A 13,819-nucleotide genomic window follows, 5' to 3' on the forward strand; every position below is an offset into this window, starting at 1 on the left:
CCTGCAACCGCTGTCCCCACCGGAAGAAGACAGTGATAATCGTAAGAGGATCTGGCAGTCTGGTTGTACCCAAGTTGATCGATCAACTTGGTACATTCAGCCTGCTCATTAACGGTTTGAACGATTCGATACGCGTGTGGCCGGCCTTATACAGCAGGATACATAAGTTGAAATATAGTAGAAGAAAATCAATAAGACTGAGTATAAAATAAATGGGTATTTAGTTTTGTATATAAAAACAAAATCACCTTTTGTTTTACGCTCACCATACACTATATAATCTGAATGCATAATCTCCCTTAGATCTACAATCAACTATGTAGTGCAAGGGCCTGTCTGAATAAATACACATTGATTGTCTAGATTAGGTGTGTCCTCCTTTTATATTGTTTCGTTACATCTAAGGCCCCTTTCAGACGTACGGACGAACGGTCCGTTTATTACAAGTCCGTTTACACATTGACACAAAACATTTTTGGGTCACTTTTATTTCCTATTACAAGGAATGTAAACATCCCTTGTAATAGAAAAAAGCATGACAGGTCCTCTTAAATATGAGATCTGGGGTCAAAAAGACCTCAGATCTCATATTTACACAAAAATTTTATAAAAAAACAAAACAAAATTTATGTAATTAAAAAAAGGGACAGCATCCGATCGCCTCACCCGCTGCCGACGGCTCCGGTAAGTGTCGGAGGGCACCAGAGAGCGGCGGGAGGGGTGCCCTCTCCCGCCGCCGATAAAAGTGGTCTTGCGGCAACCCTTTTATCTGAAAGCGGGCCGCCCCCTTAAGAAGAAGATACCGGGGTTATGGCAGCTAGCTGCTATCATAACAACGGTATTCGTCTTCAAAGTAGCGACGTATTCCTGTGGCGGTCCGCAAAGTGGTAAATGCAAAAGGGTTATTTTTTTTTGCATTTTTTGCTTCAATAGACTTAATGAAGAAGCTTCAGAAAAGCATGCAGTGCATTTTTTACCGTGATCTTGCCGCGATTTGCGTTTTAGAATCTGCCCCAAAAAAATGCAATCGCTGCAAAATCGCGGTAAAATTGTTGTAAAAAATGCAAAGAGCACTGCAGAGCAAACTGCATAGGTGCGAATGGAGCCTCCCAGTGAGTCAGAAGTTCCTTCCAATGGTACAGTGTATGGAGCCTTTTTAAGACTTGTCTTCCAGGAAGAGAGTATTCACAAGTTGTATGTCCATTAGTATTCTCCCCTTGTTACATTCTGACATTCTTTGAACCGTTAAAATGTGGTCTAAGTGTGTTTGTCCGAGCATTAATACATTGCCCAACAAGAATTATCTTGCCTTTGTGGCTGTGTGGTGAAGGTAAGCTTGGGCGTGTTCTTTGGATATATATATATATATATATATATATATATATATATATATATATATATATATCTTTTGTGGCTCCAACGAATCCCTGAGCGACGCTCAAGGACTAAGGATGGGCTTGGACGTGTTATTTGGATACACCGTATTTATCGGCACCCATCAATGCCCATCTGCAGCCTCCACCATTGCCATGAATGCAGCCTCACCATTGCCATGAATGCAGCCTCTCCATTGCCATCAATGCAGCCTCTCATTGCCGTCAATGCAGCCTCTCCATTGCCATCAATGCAACCTCACCATTGTCTGAATGCAGCTCACCATTGCCATGAATGCAGCCTCACCATTGCCATGAAGTCAGTCTCACCATTGCCATGAATTCAGTCTCACCATTTGCAATGATTGCAGCCTCACATTGCCATGAATGCAGCCTGATGGATGCTCATCCGCAGCCTCAGAGGGGACAGGGAGGGGGGCGGGACAAGCACCAACAGATTACATTACAGGAGAATCTCCATGTTTACTCTGCAACTACAATGTCCTGCCTCCTATGTAGACAGAACGGTCATCCAATGGAAGCCAGGAGATGGGACTTCCTGTTTACAGAGTCCACTGAGTAAAACAGGAGATTCTCCTGTATTTAATATGACGGCGCTCGTCCTCTCCCCTGTCCCCACTGAGGCAGAGCAAAGATAATATATATATACAGTATATATCTCCAAATTATCAGAGGGGGGCGCATCAAAACCGGAACACGGGACGGACATTGGCCTACAGGTATGGCAATACAATGAAACAACCTTTTTACAAAGCTGCACAGTTTAATTACCTACTGGGGCATATTACCTGCATAGGCTAAATTTCTGGAAAAGGTGAACTTAGCCTTAAAGTTCTGTGCTCCATGTGTCAGAACCACTTGTCACCAGGAATGGCTCCCTCTGCTTTACAGAACAATAGAAAAAAAAAGAATAGGTTTTTTAACTGTCATCCTCGTGTGTCCTTAAATTGTGGAGTGTATCTGCATTTATCTGTTAAATACAACCCTGACAAATAGCTCCCAGCCTTCTGATTCAGCAATAATCCACAGTGAGTTGCAGGCTGCCATCTAGACCAATTCCACTCAGCCAGGGAAAAGCAAAGCACTTAGGTTCTCAGGTTCTCCGCTGAAAGTGCATGTAACCCCTAACAATGAACATATCTTATATGCTCCATTTTGGTTCATTAAATATACCATCACGAGCATTTTATTATATCTCTTTGTTAAGTGCAAAAAAAAGAGACCTGTTGACTTGTCAGAAACTCAGAGCTTTCAAGTGGCCTCTGCAAATTTCTCCCTTATGTCAAAGGGCACTCTGACAATCAAAGATGCTTGTCAGAAAAAAGTTAGCCGAACACTGACTGCAGAAATCAATTGCAGGTCACTGTTAAGCCTTGTACACAAGACCGGATTCTTCAGCGGACAAAGCATAGGACTCTTGTCCGAAGGGTGTTGGCCGTGAACTTGTATTGCATACAAACGGCAAAGAATTGTTGGCCAACAAACACAAAACGACATGGTTTTCAGCTCTTTAGCGCCACCCTTTGGGCAACTTCTACTAATGTTGTTTTATGGTTAGCATTGCATCTGAACATCAGAGTATTAAGATTTGTAGGTAAAGTTGATCCAGGGGTAAATCCGATTGCCTCTCGGGGGATCAGGAAGGAATTTTTTCCCCTGCTGTAGCAAATTGGATCATGCTCTGCTGGGTTTTTTGCCTTCCTCTGGATCAACTGTGGGAATGGAGTTGGGTGTATAGGATTTTACTGTGTTTTTTATTTTTGTTTTTTTTTTTGTTTTTGTGGTTGGACTGGATGGACTTGTGTCTTTTTTCAACCTGACTAACTATGTAACTATCAGTGTTTGTACTTTGGATTTTTTTCCGGCGGACTTCTGGACACACGATCGGATAATCCGACAACGATTTTAAAGCATGGTATGTCACATTTGTTGGCGGAAATTCTGACAACAATTGTCCAATGGAGCATACAAAGGGTTCGATTTTCCGACAAACAGCCTACCATTACACAATTCCCATCGGAAAGTCCGATCACGTGTATGAGGCTTTAGAATGTTCTGACAGCCACAGGAGCTAGCTGTCAAATTAGAATAGCTGGCAGCGAAGATTTGCCCATTCACGTTGTTTAACCACTTCCCGACTTTCAGTGGTTATACCGGAATGATACCTACAGCTGCAGGCATCATACCGGTACCATTTTTTATAGTCGGCGGTTGGCTCTCTTGTAAAAGCAGAGGGAGGGGACATCCACCCCCCATCCCCCCTCCCGCCGCCTTACGTGGCTTGCTGTCCCATCAGGAGACCCAAGCAAACAGCCGGCACATAAACCGGCTGGTCGGACAGCCAAACAAAGCCAGGTTCAGATGTTCACTATAGTAACCTGGAAGTGATGACATCACTTCCGGCTTACCCGGATGTCAATGGTGCCATTTTTAAAGACTCAAAAGCATTCAAAAACACTGATCTGGTGTTTTGAATGCTTTTTAAGAACATGCAAACAGTGATTGTCCCACATACAGTATGTGAAGTATAACCGCAAATGTCAGATCATGGGCAGTAATAATAGAACTAACCTCCTCTGTAATCTAAAGTGGTAACCTGTAAAGACTTTTAAAGCGCTGCCTATGGACAGTAAAATGTAATACGTTTGTCGTTATTGCACGGGCTAGGTGCAATTTTAAAGCATGACATGTTTGATATCAATTTTCTCCGAATCAAACATCATCTTTCACAAAAAATTGGTTTATGTATTGTCTTTTTTGCATAACAATTTAAAAAAAGGAGCTGCGGTGGCTCAACGCGATTGGCACTGCGCCATTCACCTCTGCAGCTAGGGGTTCGGATCCCGGTCTCGGCTACATGTGAATTGAGTTTGGTGGTCTCAGCCCGGCTCCCGGTGGGTGTGCTATGCGAGGAAAGCCTGCGCTTAGTACGCCCACCCCCCTCCCACTAAAACCACCACACTTAAAAGCACTCGAAATTGGGTTAACATGCATGCACTTTGACCACGCGGTCTCTAAAAAGAGAGGCGAAGGACTAACGGGGCTGGTTCGAGCGGGGCTAGATCCTCTCACTCCCTTATAGGGAGTCCCTCTGCCCCGTTGGGCTTCAAAGCGGAGCAGGTAGGGCGGGCTATGTGGGAGGACCCCCTCACACACCCGCCATTGCCACCCGGGGCATGGAGAAAGGTGGCAGATTGCCTCTGGGGGAGGCCTACCTACTCCCAACTCCTGCAGTCCGGCTCCTCTCTCGAGTACACACACAAAATACACTTTAAAAAGAAAAAAAAATGTTTTTTAAAAAAATTCCCCCCAAAAATTGCACTTGAAAAACTGCTGCGCAAATACCATGTGACATAAAAAGTTGCAGAACCAACCAATTTATTCTCTCGGGCCTCTGCTTTAAAAAAAATATATATAATGTTTGGGGGTTCTAAATAATTTTCTAGCAAAAAATACTGATTGTTACATGAAAAGGCCCGGTCTAGTGCTAACCTCCAGAGGGGGTGCTGGAAATACAGGTCTCTCTTACCTGGTTGGAGACTTCCAAGTCCAGCTACCAGTTCCAGAGAACACTGCTAACATTCCGGCTCAGTCTAGGGTGTCTTATTGAAGAATTATTGCACTGCTTGAACACAGGAGGGCAGAGGGATAAGAGCGCAGGATACTCCAAAACAAACAGACATTAGAGGATGGATTCTCATGGAAAGGCCTTCAGAAGCATCCTTAAAGGGGTTGTAAAGGTAAATGTTTTTTCACCTTAATGCATCCTTTTCGTTCGTATTTCGCACCGTTAGTGGGCTGCAGCAACAGCCGATTTTCGTGCGGCAAGCAAATTTGAGAAATCTGACATGTTGGAAATTTTTTGAAAAACAAACGATTTTCTGATCAATGATGGGAGAATCGTGCAAGAAATGTAATAGAAAAAAAAACTTGCATGTGCAAGAAAAGAATATTCCCGGAGAGAAACGAAGAGAACATGAATATTTTGTCGGCCGAATTTCGAAAATCAATGGTGGCATCATCGGATCACAAAAAAATAAAACTTTCTGATTTTGAAAAGAAAATTTGTTCGAAATTCAACCGTGTATGGCCTGCTTTAGTCCGCAGGGTTCAATCTTGAATTGGCCCACCCTTTGCAGCTATAACAGCTTCAATTATTCTGGGAAGGCTGTCTAAAAGGTTTAGGAGTGTGTCTATGGGAATGTTTGACCATTCTTCCAGAAGCACATTTTTGAGGTCAGGCAATGATGTGGACGAGAATGCCTAGCTCGCAGTCTCCGCTCTAATTCATCCCAGAGTTGTTCTACAAGGTTGAGGTCAAGACTCTGTTCAGGCCAGTCAAGTTCCTCCACCCCAAACTCACTCATCCATGTCTTTATGAACCTTGTTTGTGCCTCCTGTAGGGGGGCCGGGCACACGGGGGGCCGGACAACAGGGAAACGGTGAAGCAGGACCTTTCTCTGTCTCAAAGGAGAGATGTCAGGGGCTTAGACCCCTGGTATTTCACTCAAGTGTGAATAAGCGTTTTTTTTGTGCAGCTGGGACCGCCTGTTATTCTATATGAACACAGCTGCACATCCTAATTTGATAAGTGTGCACACTGTGTTCCGGACTGTACACTTGCATCCACACTTGTCAAATTAGGACCCACAGTTTTGTTCCTACAGCCACTGCGTCCCTATAGCATAACATGGGCTTCCTGCACACAGCAATAGCCACATTGTAAAAAAAACAACACTGATTCACACTGTACAGGCTCATGTGAATGAGCCCCAAGACTAATAATAATTATTTTTTGTGAAAATATCGGTTTGATATTTGAAGATAAGCTTTCAGGTAGGCCTCCTTAGTTCAGGGACTTGCTAGTTAATCAAAGCGTAGGATCAAAATGACAGCCCCAGGGCCTCAACTTTAAATATAAGTGAGCGATGGCAGCCTCCAGATTCCTTCTATCTTCACAGATTCACTTAAAAAAATCAATAGGTTTTCTTGTTAATGGGTTCTAAAATGTATATTTATCTACACAATATCCTCTGGGGATTGGTTGGTGAACACAGCGATAGCAGTCATATGGCTTGTGTTTGCTTTAATACAAAGATGCAAGACGGATATACTAGATGCTGTAGTATATGGTACATCACTATATTCCATCACTGAAGTCTTTCTGCTTAACGTTTTCCACGTGGCTCAGGGTGTGACCCATAATGGGCAGAGCATGGTGCCAGCTCCACGCCTCTGCTGGCATTGTTAAGATTGTGATGTACAATAGATATCACGCTGGATTCTAACAGGGAAAGCTGCTGTTTATTTGTCTCTGCTCAGCCTCTTCTAGTAAGTATGAACCTCACTTCTACATGTTCAATAGCTATTGAATCAATTTCATGTCTATTTTATAGTATTGCAAGCACATTACATACAGAGCTAGATTTTTATCATTAGCTTTAGTCTGGGATGTAAGGATTGATGTGGTGGTTGTATTGTAATGCATTGTCAATGGGATCTCAGTGGAATCATTCATTAGGTAGCTATACATTGGATGATTATCAATCAACCCCAATGATAGAATTGGATAATGATTTTGATGTTATTTACTTTACGGTCAACACAAAAGACAAGGGGGCACTGTTTACGTCTAGAGGAAAAAAGATTTAATCTCCAAATACAGAAAGGTTTCTTCATAGTAAGAGCTGTAAAAATGTGGAACAGATTCCCTCCAGAGGTGGTTCTGGCCAGCTCAGTAGATTGCTTTAAGAAAGTCCTGCATTCTCTCCTAAATGTACATAATATAACTGGATCCAGGGAAAATCTGATTGCCTCTCGGGGGATCAGGAAGGACATTTTTCCCCTGCTGTAGCAAATTGGATGATGCTTTGCTGTTTTTTTTTGCCTTCCTCTAGATCAACTGTGGGTATAGAATTGAGTATATGGGATTGTACGATATTTTTGATTTTATTTTATGTTTTTATTTTTTTTATGGTTGAACTAGATGGACTTGTGTCTTTTTTTAACCTGACTAACTATGTAACTATGTCTCTGAACACATTGGGACCTCAGTATGGACCATGGGGTAGATCCACAGTCAGCGGCTCATTATTCCGCCGGGCGTAGCGTATCTAAGATACACTATGCCGCCGTAACTTTTTTTTTTTCGAATCCTCAAAGAATCCGGGCCGTAAGTTACGGCGGCGTAGTGTATCTTTGGCGGTGTAAGGGCGCGCAATTCAAATCATTGTGATGGGGGCGTGTTTTATGTAAATACGTTGTGACCCGACGTAAATGACGTTTTTTTTTAACTGCGCATGCGCCATCCGTGGGGGTATCCCAGTGCGCATGCTCGAAATTTAACCGGAACAAGCCAATGCTTACGACGGTGACGTCATTCTACGCAAATCCCTATTCGCGAACGACTTACGCAAACAATGTAAAAAATTCAAATTTTGACGCGGGAACGACGGCCATACTTAACATTGAGAACGCCACCATACAGCTTTAACTATACGCTGGAAAAAGCCGAACGCAAACGACGTAAAAAATGCGCCGGCCGGATGTACGTTCGTGGATCGCCGTAACTAGCTCATTTGCATACTCGACGCGGAATTCGACGGAAACGCCACCTAGCGGCCGGCGGAAAAATGCACCTAAGATCCGACGGCGTACTAAGACGTACGCCTGTCGGATCGATCCCAGATGCAGTCGTATCTTGTTTTGTGGATACAAAACAAAGATACGACGCAGGAACTTTAAAATTACGCGGCGTATCAATAGATACGCCAGCGTAATTCTTTTGTGGATCTGCCCCCATGTCTTTTCAATCTCTACGAAAAATGTATTTTATTCTGGTTGGTAGTTACTGCCCAAACCGGGTATGACTGGCACTTTGTACATGCCTGCATATACAACTCAAGTTTGTGCGCAAATAAACTCAAACAAGATTGCCTATTGATTAATTATGGTGGTGTGTCTGACCTGCATTCACTAACTATGGCCAGCTCTTATAAGAGGGCATAGCAGGTTCATATATATTAGCCTAAAGTTTATTTCATGCATCTTTTGTTAAAGTGAAAGATAGCCATAAACAGAGTGATCTTACTTCCAGTCCGGCTCTCAGGTGGGGATCATGCTGTTAAGAAATATCCTAAGCAGGGCCGATCCACCCTATAGGCTCACTATGCAAGCCGCTTAGGGCCCCGCAAAGCTGTAGGGGGCCCCCCAAATTTCTAGAGGCCCCGCCTGGTGAGAAGTAATTTTTGGCCCCTCACCCCGCTTCTCAACTTGCTGGCTGCATGGAAGAAGAGGTAAGAAGTCAGCACCCCCGCCTTCTCACTTTAATGTAAGATGTCAGTTCCGATAGCAGAACACCCCCTCCCCCCTGCTTCTCAACTTTAATATTTAATGTGACATGTCACTGTCGGCAGTGCCCCCCCCCCCACTTCTTAACTTTAATGTGACATGTCATTTTGCTTAGGGCCCCAGGGAGGTCAGGATGGCACTGATCCTAAAGCATTTAATAAAGATAATCACACACGCTACTATCTATCGTATATAGCAGGGAATACTGGTAAATTAAAATATCTAAGTGGATGGGTGAAGGCTTGCAGCTAAGCACTGCTTTGTGTTCTCATACCTAAACAGAAACAAAAACAAAAAAGTGCGATGCTACCTCTCAAATTAATGATTCACAAATAGTGGTGGAACCCGTTAGGCCGAAAACGGTCTGATGGACCGTTTTCATCGGTCCAAACCGATTGTGTGTGGGCCCCATCGGTTATTTATCCATAGGTTAAAAAAAAAGCAATCTTGTTTTAAATTTAACCGATGGATACCTAACCGATAGAAGATCGTTTGTAGGCACGTCCATCGGTTAAAGATCCACGCATGCTCAGAATCAAGTCGACGCATGCTTGGAAGCATTGAACTTCGTTTTTTTTCAGCACGTCGTTGTGTTTTACGTCACCGCGTTCTGACACGATCGTTTTTTTACCGATGGTGTGTAGGCACGACTGACCATCAGTCAGCTTCATCGGTTAACCGATGAAAACAGTCCATCAGACCGTTTTCATCAGATGGACCGATCGTGTGTACAGGGCTTTAGTATGTAATAATATCAAACTTACAATACAAAAACAAATAGTAGTGCTTCATATAGTCAGCATTACATTAAATATTAAACCAATACAGTGTGCAAAATAATACTCAAAACCTTGATATTTATAAATCAGTGATATAGTGACAACAGTGGCGGGGACCACTCAAAAGCAAAACTTACACAATAAAGAAATTATACCATTTTTTTATAGTGCAATAATAATGGTGGGAACCCCTTGGCTCAAAAACATTCCCAACTTGATGCTGTAATCAAGACAAATATAATGAATAGATAGTGCAACATAAATGTTCAATATTGCATATATCCGCAGTAAATCCTGACTCCAAGAACACTACATGAACTGCCACCAGTCAGTTTATGCTCTCACTTTACACTTAGACCTATCAACAGGTCACAATGCGCCTTCACTTTCCTCTGGGTCTCATCCTGTGGCTTAATGTTGTCTAGATCATGGGTCTTCAAAATACGGCCCTTCAGTTGTTCAGGAACTACAATTCCCATCATGCCTAGTTATGTCTGTGAATGTCAGAGTTTTACAATGCCTCATGGGATGGGTAGTTCCGCAACAGCTGGAGGGCCGTAGTTTGAGGATCCCTGGTCTAGATCCTCCAGCACTCCAACACAGAAGGTATTTCACCTCTGAGATCACCACTCTTCAATATACACATTTGGCTCAAAAATATTATAGAAATCCCATCTAATGCCGCGTACACACGATAGGAATTTCCATCAAGAAAACCGACAAAATGTTAGCTCAAACTTGTGTTGCATACACACGGTCACACAAATGCCGCCAAGAACGCGGTGACGTACAACACTACGACGAGCCAAGAAAAATGAAGTTTAATGATTCAGAGCATGCGTAGGATTTTTGCTGTCGGAAATTCCGACTGAAAATGTCCGATGGGGCCTACACGGTCTTAATTTCCGACCAAAAGCTCACATCGAACTTTTCTTGTCGGAAATTCCAATCGTTTGTACGTGGCAATAGTGCTTTACCGTTCAAAAGCAACACATTTTATTTAAAATACCAAAAAAGCAACGTCGGACGATTCCAATGTGTCAATGGAACTGGAATCGGTTTCCCTTAGTTCCTACAAGGCCCTATGACATCTTCCTTATAGAGGTCCTAAATCTCTTCACTCTCTCACCCACTCCATGAAGGCGGTGGTTAGAGCATGGCTAGCTAATCCCAAACAGGTGGAAGTTCTTGCACCATGGTTCCCTGTTACTCCCTCATGGCTGAACACCATTGGGTAGATTCACGTACAATTGCCTAACTTTAGGACGGCCTAGCCTAGTCTTTTCAGGCTACACCGCCGTAAATTAGTTAGGCTATTAGTGATTCTCAAACCACTTACCTTCAAATTTTCGGCGGCGTAGCCTAAAACGAGCGGGCGTAAGCGCGCCTAATTCAAATGACTAGGAGGGGGGCGTGTTGTATGGAAATGAGGCTTGACCTCACGTTTTTTGACGTTTTTTGTCACTGCGCATACACCGGGCGACTACATTTCCCAGTGCGCATTGCGGCTAAGTAGGCCGTACGGGCCTATTGATTTTGACGCGTAAGTAAACGACGTAAATCCCGATTCGCGGACGACTTGCGCAAACGACGTAAAAAATTCGAACCTCGCGGCGGGAATGGCGGCCATACTTAACACTTTAGGCGGCCTATCGCGTACGGAAACGACGTAATGCGACGGTGTAGGCCTGGTGTACGTTTGCGTTCGGTCGTGAATCAGCGTATCCCCTCATTTAAATAATCGACGCCGGCCGCAATGGAAGTGCCATCTAGCGGCCAAAAGAAACATTGCAATCTAAGATAGAACGGCGCAAGCCGTCTTATCTTAGATATGTTTAAGTGTATCTCTGTTAGAGAATACACTTAAACATAGGTCGGCTTAGATTCAGAGTTAGGTCGGCTTATCTGTAGATAAGCCGGCCTAACTCTTTGTGAATCTACCTACATGTTGCCAGAATCTTTGACCATCCTGGATCCTTCTATCTAGGCTGTTAAAGGCATTGAAATTTTTAGGCACATCTGTGAAGGGGCCACTCTGAAATCCTTTGAGCACCTTAAATTACAGTTTAACCTTTCCAACTCTTATCTGTTCAGGTGCCTTTCAGTCCACCATGCCTATTTCTCACAGCTTGGGGCTTCTCCACTGACCCTTTTTTCCTCTGAAATGGAGACACTACCGAGAGACCCTAACCTTCCCAAACCACTTTCAAACATCTACCAAGGCCCTCCAACCTTCTGTACATACAGTGTGTCTAGCGCCTACAATCCAAATGGTGGGAGGAGGTGTTGGACCTGGATGATGAGGACTGGGAAAAGGGTTGGGAATTGCCACTTCCTACAATTAGTGTCAGCAAGTGGCAGACTAATACAGTTGATGATTTTACATAGAATCTATTTTACGTCTTCGAGGCTTCATAGAGTATTAGTATTTCCTCTACCTGCTGGAGATGTGGGAGCGAGTCGGCTGATTTATATAAATATGCTTTGGGCCTGTCCTCAGTTGAGCCAATACTGAAATGCAGTAGTCCAAATTATTGCTCACCTTACCACCAACCCTGTGCCCTTGCAACCCAAAGTCTGTCAATTGTGTCTTGCAGATTCTCAGGCCCATACGAGAGCAACCAGAACCTTATTGGGCCTTCTTTTGTTCTCTGCAAGGAAGGCCATTATTCTGAAATGGAAATTACCTATGGCACCATCTATATATTTTTGGAGATTTTTGGTTAATTCCGTGATCCTTTTATATCTATCTTGGGGTTGCCTGAAAAAATGTGTGGGATCTCTTGGTTAATTCTGATGACACCACAGACTCTTCTGCTGGGACATAATTCTCTGTAGGGTTGTTTTTTTTTTTCTCTTTTTTTGGTGTATTACCCTGTTTCCCTGTGCATCGTTATCTTGGCTCTGCCTAGTCCTTCACTATATTCTGATCTGGATGAGCTGTGCATTATACTGGGTTTATCTGCAGGGACCTCTGTGAATTTGTAATACGCCCCTAGCACACTTCTCTTTTGCCATGATTACTAAGTAAGGCCGGACAAAACCAATGAGAATGGACCGAGGTTCAGTTTCATCGGTCCAAACCGACCGTGTGTATAGCCCATCGGTCTGTTGTCCTTCGGTCCAAAATTTTAAAACATGCTTTAAAATCGAACCGATGGCCCGATGCCCGATCAGTCCAAACTGATGGTTAGTACAGAAAGCATCGGTTCAAAACCCGCGCATGCTCAGAATCAAGTCGACGCATGCTTGGAAGCATTGAACTTCATTTTATTCAGCACGTTGTGTGTTTGACGTCACCGCGTTCTGACCCGATCGGTTTTTGGAACGATGGTGTGTACGCACATCAGACCATCAGGCCACTTCAGCGGTGAACCGATGGAAATGGCCCGTCGGACCATTCTCATCGGTTTGGAACGACCGTGTGTACGCGGCCTAAGGAGTTGTTTTACTTTTGTATTAGTACCAGATACCTGTCTTAGTGTCTTTGTTTGTTTACAATTGTATTTCTCTGGGCTGGGAATGCCCAATAGGCCTTGTTTTGTTACTCACCATTTTATACTTCAATAAGGAGAAGTAAAAAAAAAACATGAAAGTACTAACATTTTCATAGTGCACTAAAATCTGTGCACAAAGATATACAACTTGCCCCTTTAAGAATCCAATATATCAGCTTTACACTATACCAAGCTGTAGAACATCACTTCCTGTCCAGCGTGGGGATGTCACAGACTCCGCCCCTGGAGCACATTCTATCTCTTATTTAGAATGCTCCTTGCACTGCAATACACCTGATTGGCTGCTTGTGCTGTATATTACCAGAGCAAGGAATGCAAATAAGTTAATTGTTAGGGCTTACATAAACCCACATTAACCAATAAAGCAGCAAGCAACACAGGAAGAAAGGCCGAGTATGCATTTAAAATCATATGCTGCCATTAGTCTAGTAGTCATGCAGGCATGACCTGAGCATCATGGTGCTAGTGCAGTGGTATCATGGCCTAATCATGCTGAATATGTAGCCATCAGGAAAGAGAAAGCTGAGTTTAGTAATTGCACAGCTGGTCAGAAAGTTGCCCTCTATAGAGGACAAATTTGTGTGAAAAGACACTTGCTGGGTCTAGCAGGCCCACATGTCATGGTGAGCAACCATCTTCATACTGAGCCACTTGTTTGCTCCGGACCACTTTGCCAGTTAGGCAAGTGACTAAAAGTGTAAGACCAGAAGAGGAGACATAAGTGGAAGTTTTTTAATGACTGGATTAATAATGGGGACCACATTGTCTTAGCCTTAAA

General features: G+C 43.4%; 1 protein-coding gene across 2 annotated transcripts in view; it reads left to right on the forward strand.

Moving 5' to 3' along the window:
• Positions 1-13,819, forward strand: part of AVIL (advillin) — a 97,004-nt gene that overhangs the window by 22,439 nt on the left and 60,746 nt on the right. The window contains exon 1 of one of the 2 annotated variants that reach the window (XM_040340860.1): positions 6,564-6,725. The exons of the other annotated variant lie outside the window; for it this stretch is intronic. The gene's annotated coding sequence lies outside the window, so the exon portion shown is untranslated. Of the gene's footprint in view, positions 1-6,563; positions 6,726-13,819 lie in introns of those variants that run through there. 2 annotated transcript variants of the gene reach the window in all.

This window comes from Rana temporaria, chromosome 2 (genome assembly GCF_905171775.1).
Source record: "Rana temporaria chromosome 2, aRanTem1.1, whole genome shotgun sequence".
NCBI classification, from domain to species: Eukaryota; Metazoa; Chordata; class Amphibia; order Anura; family Ranidae; genus Rana; species Rana temporaria.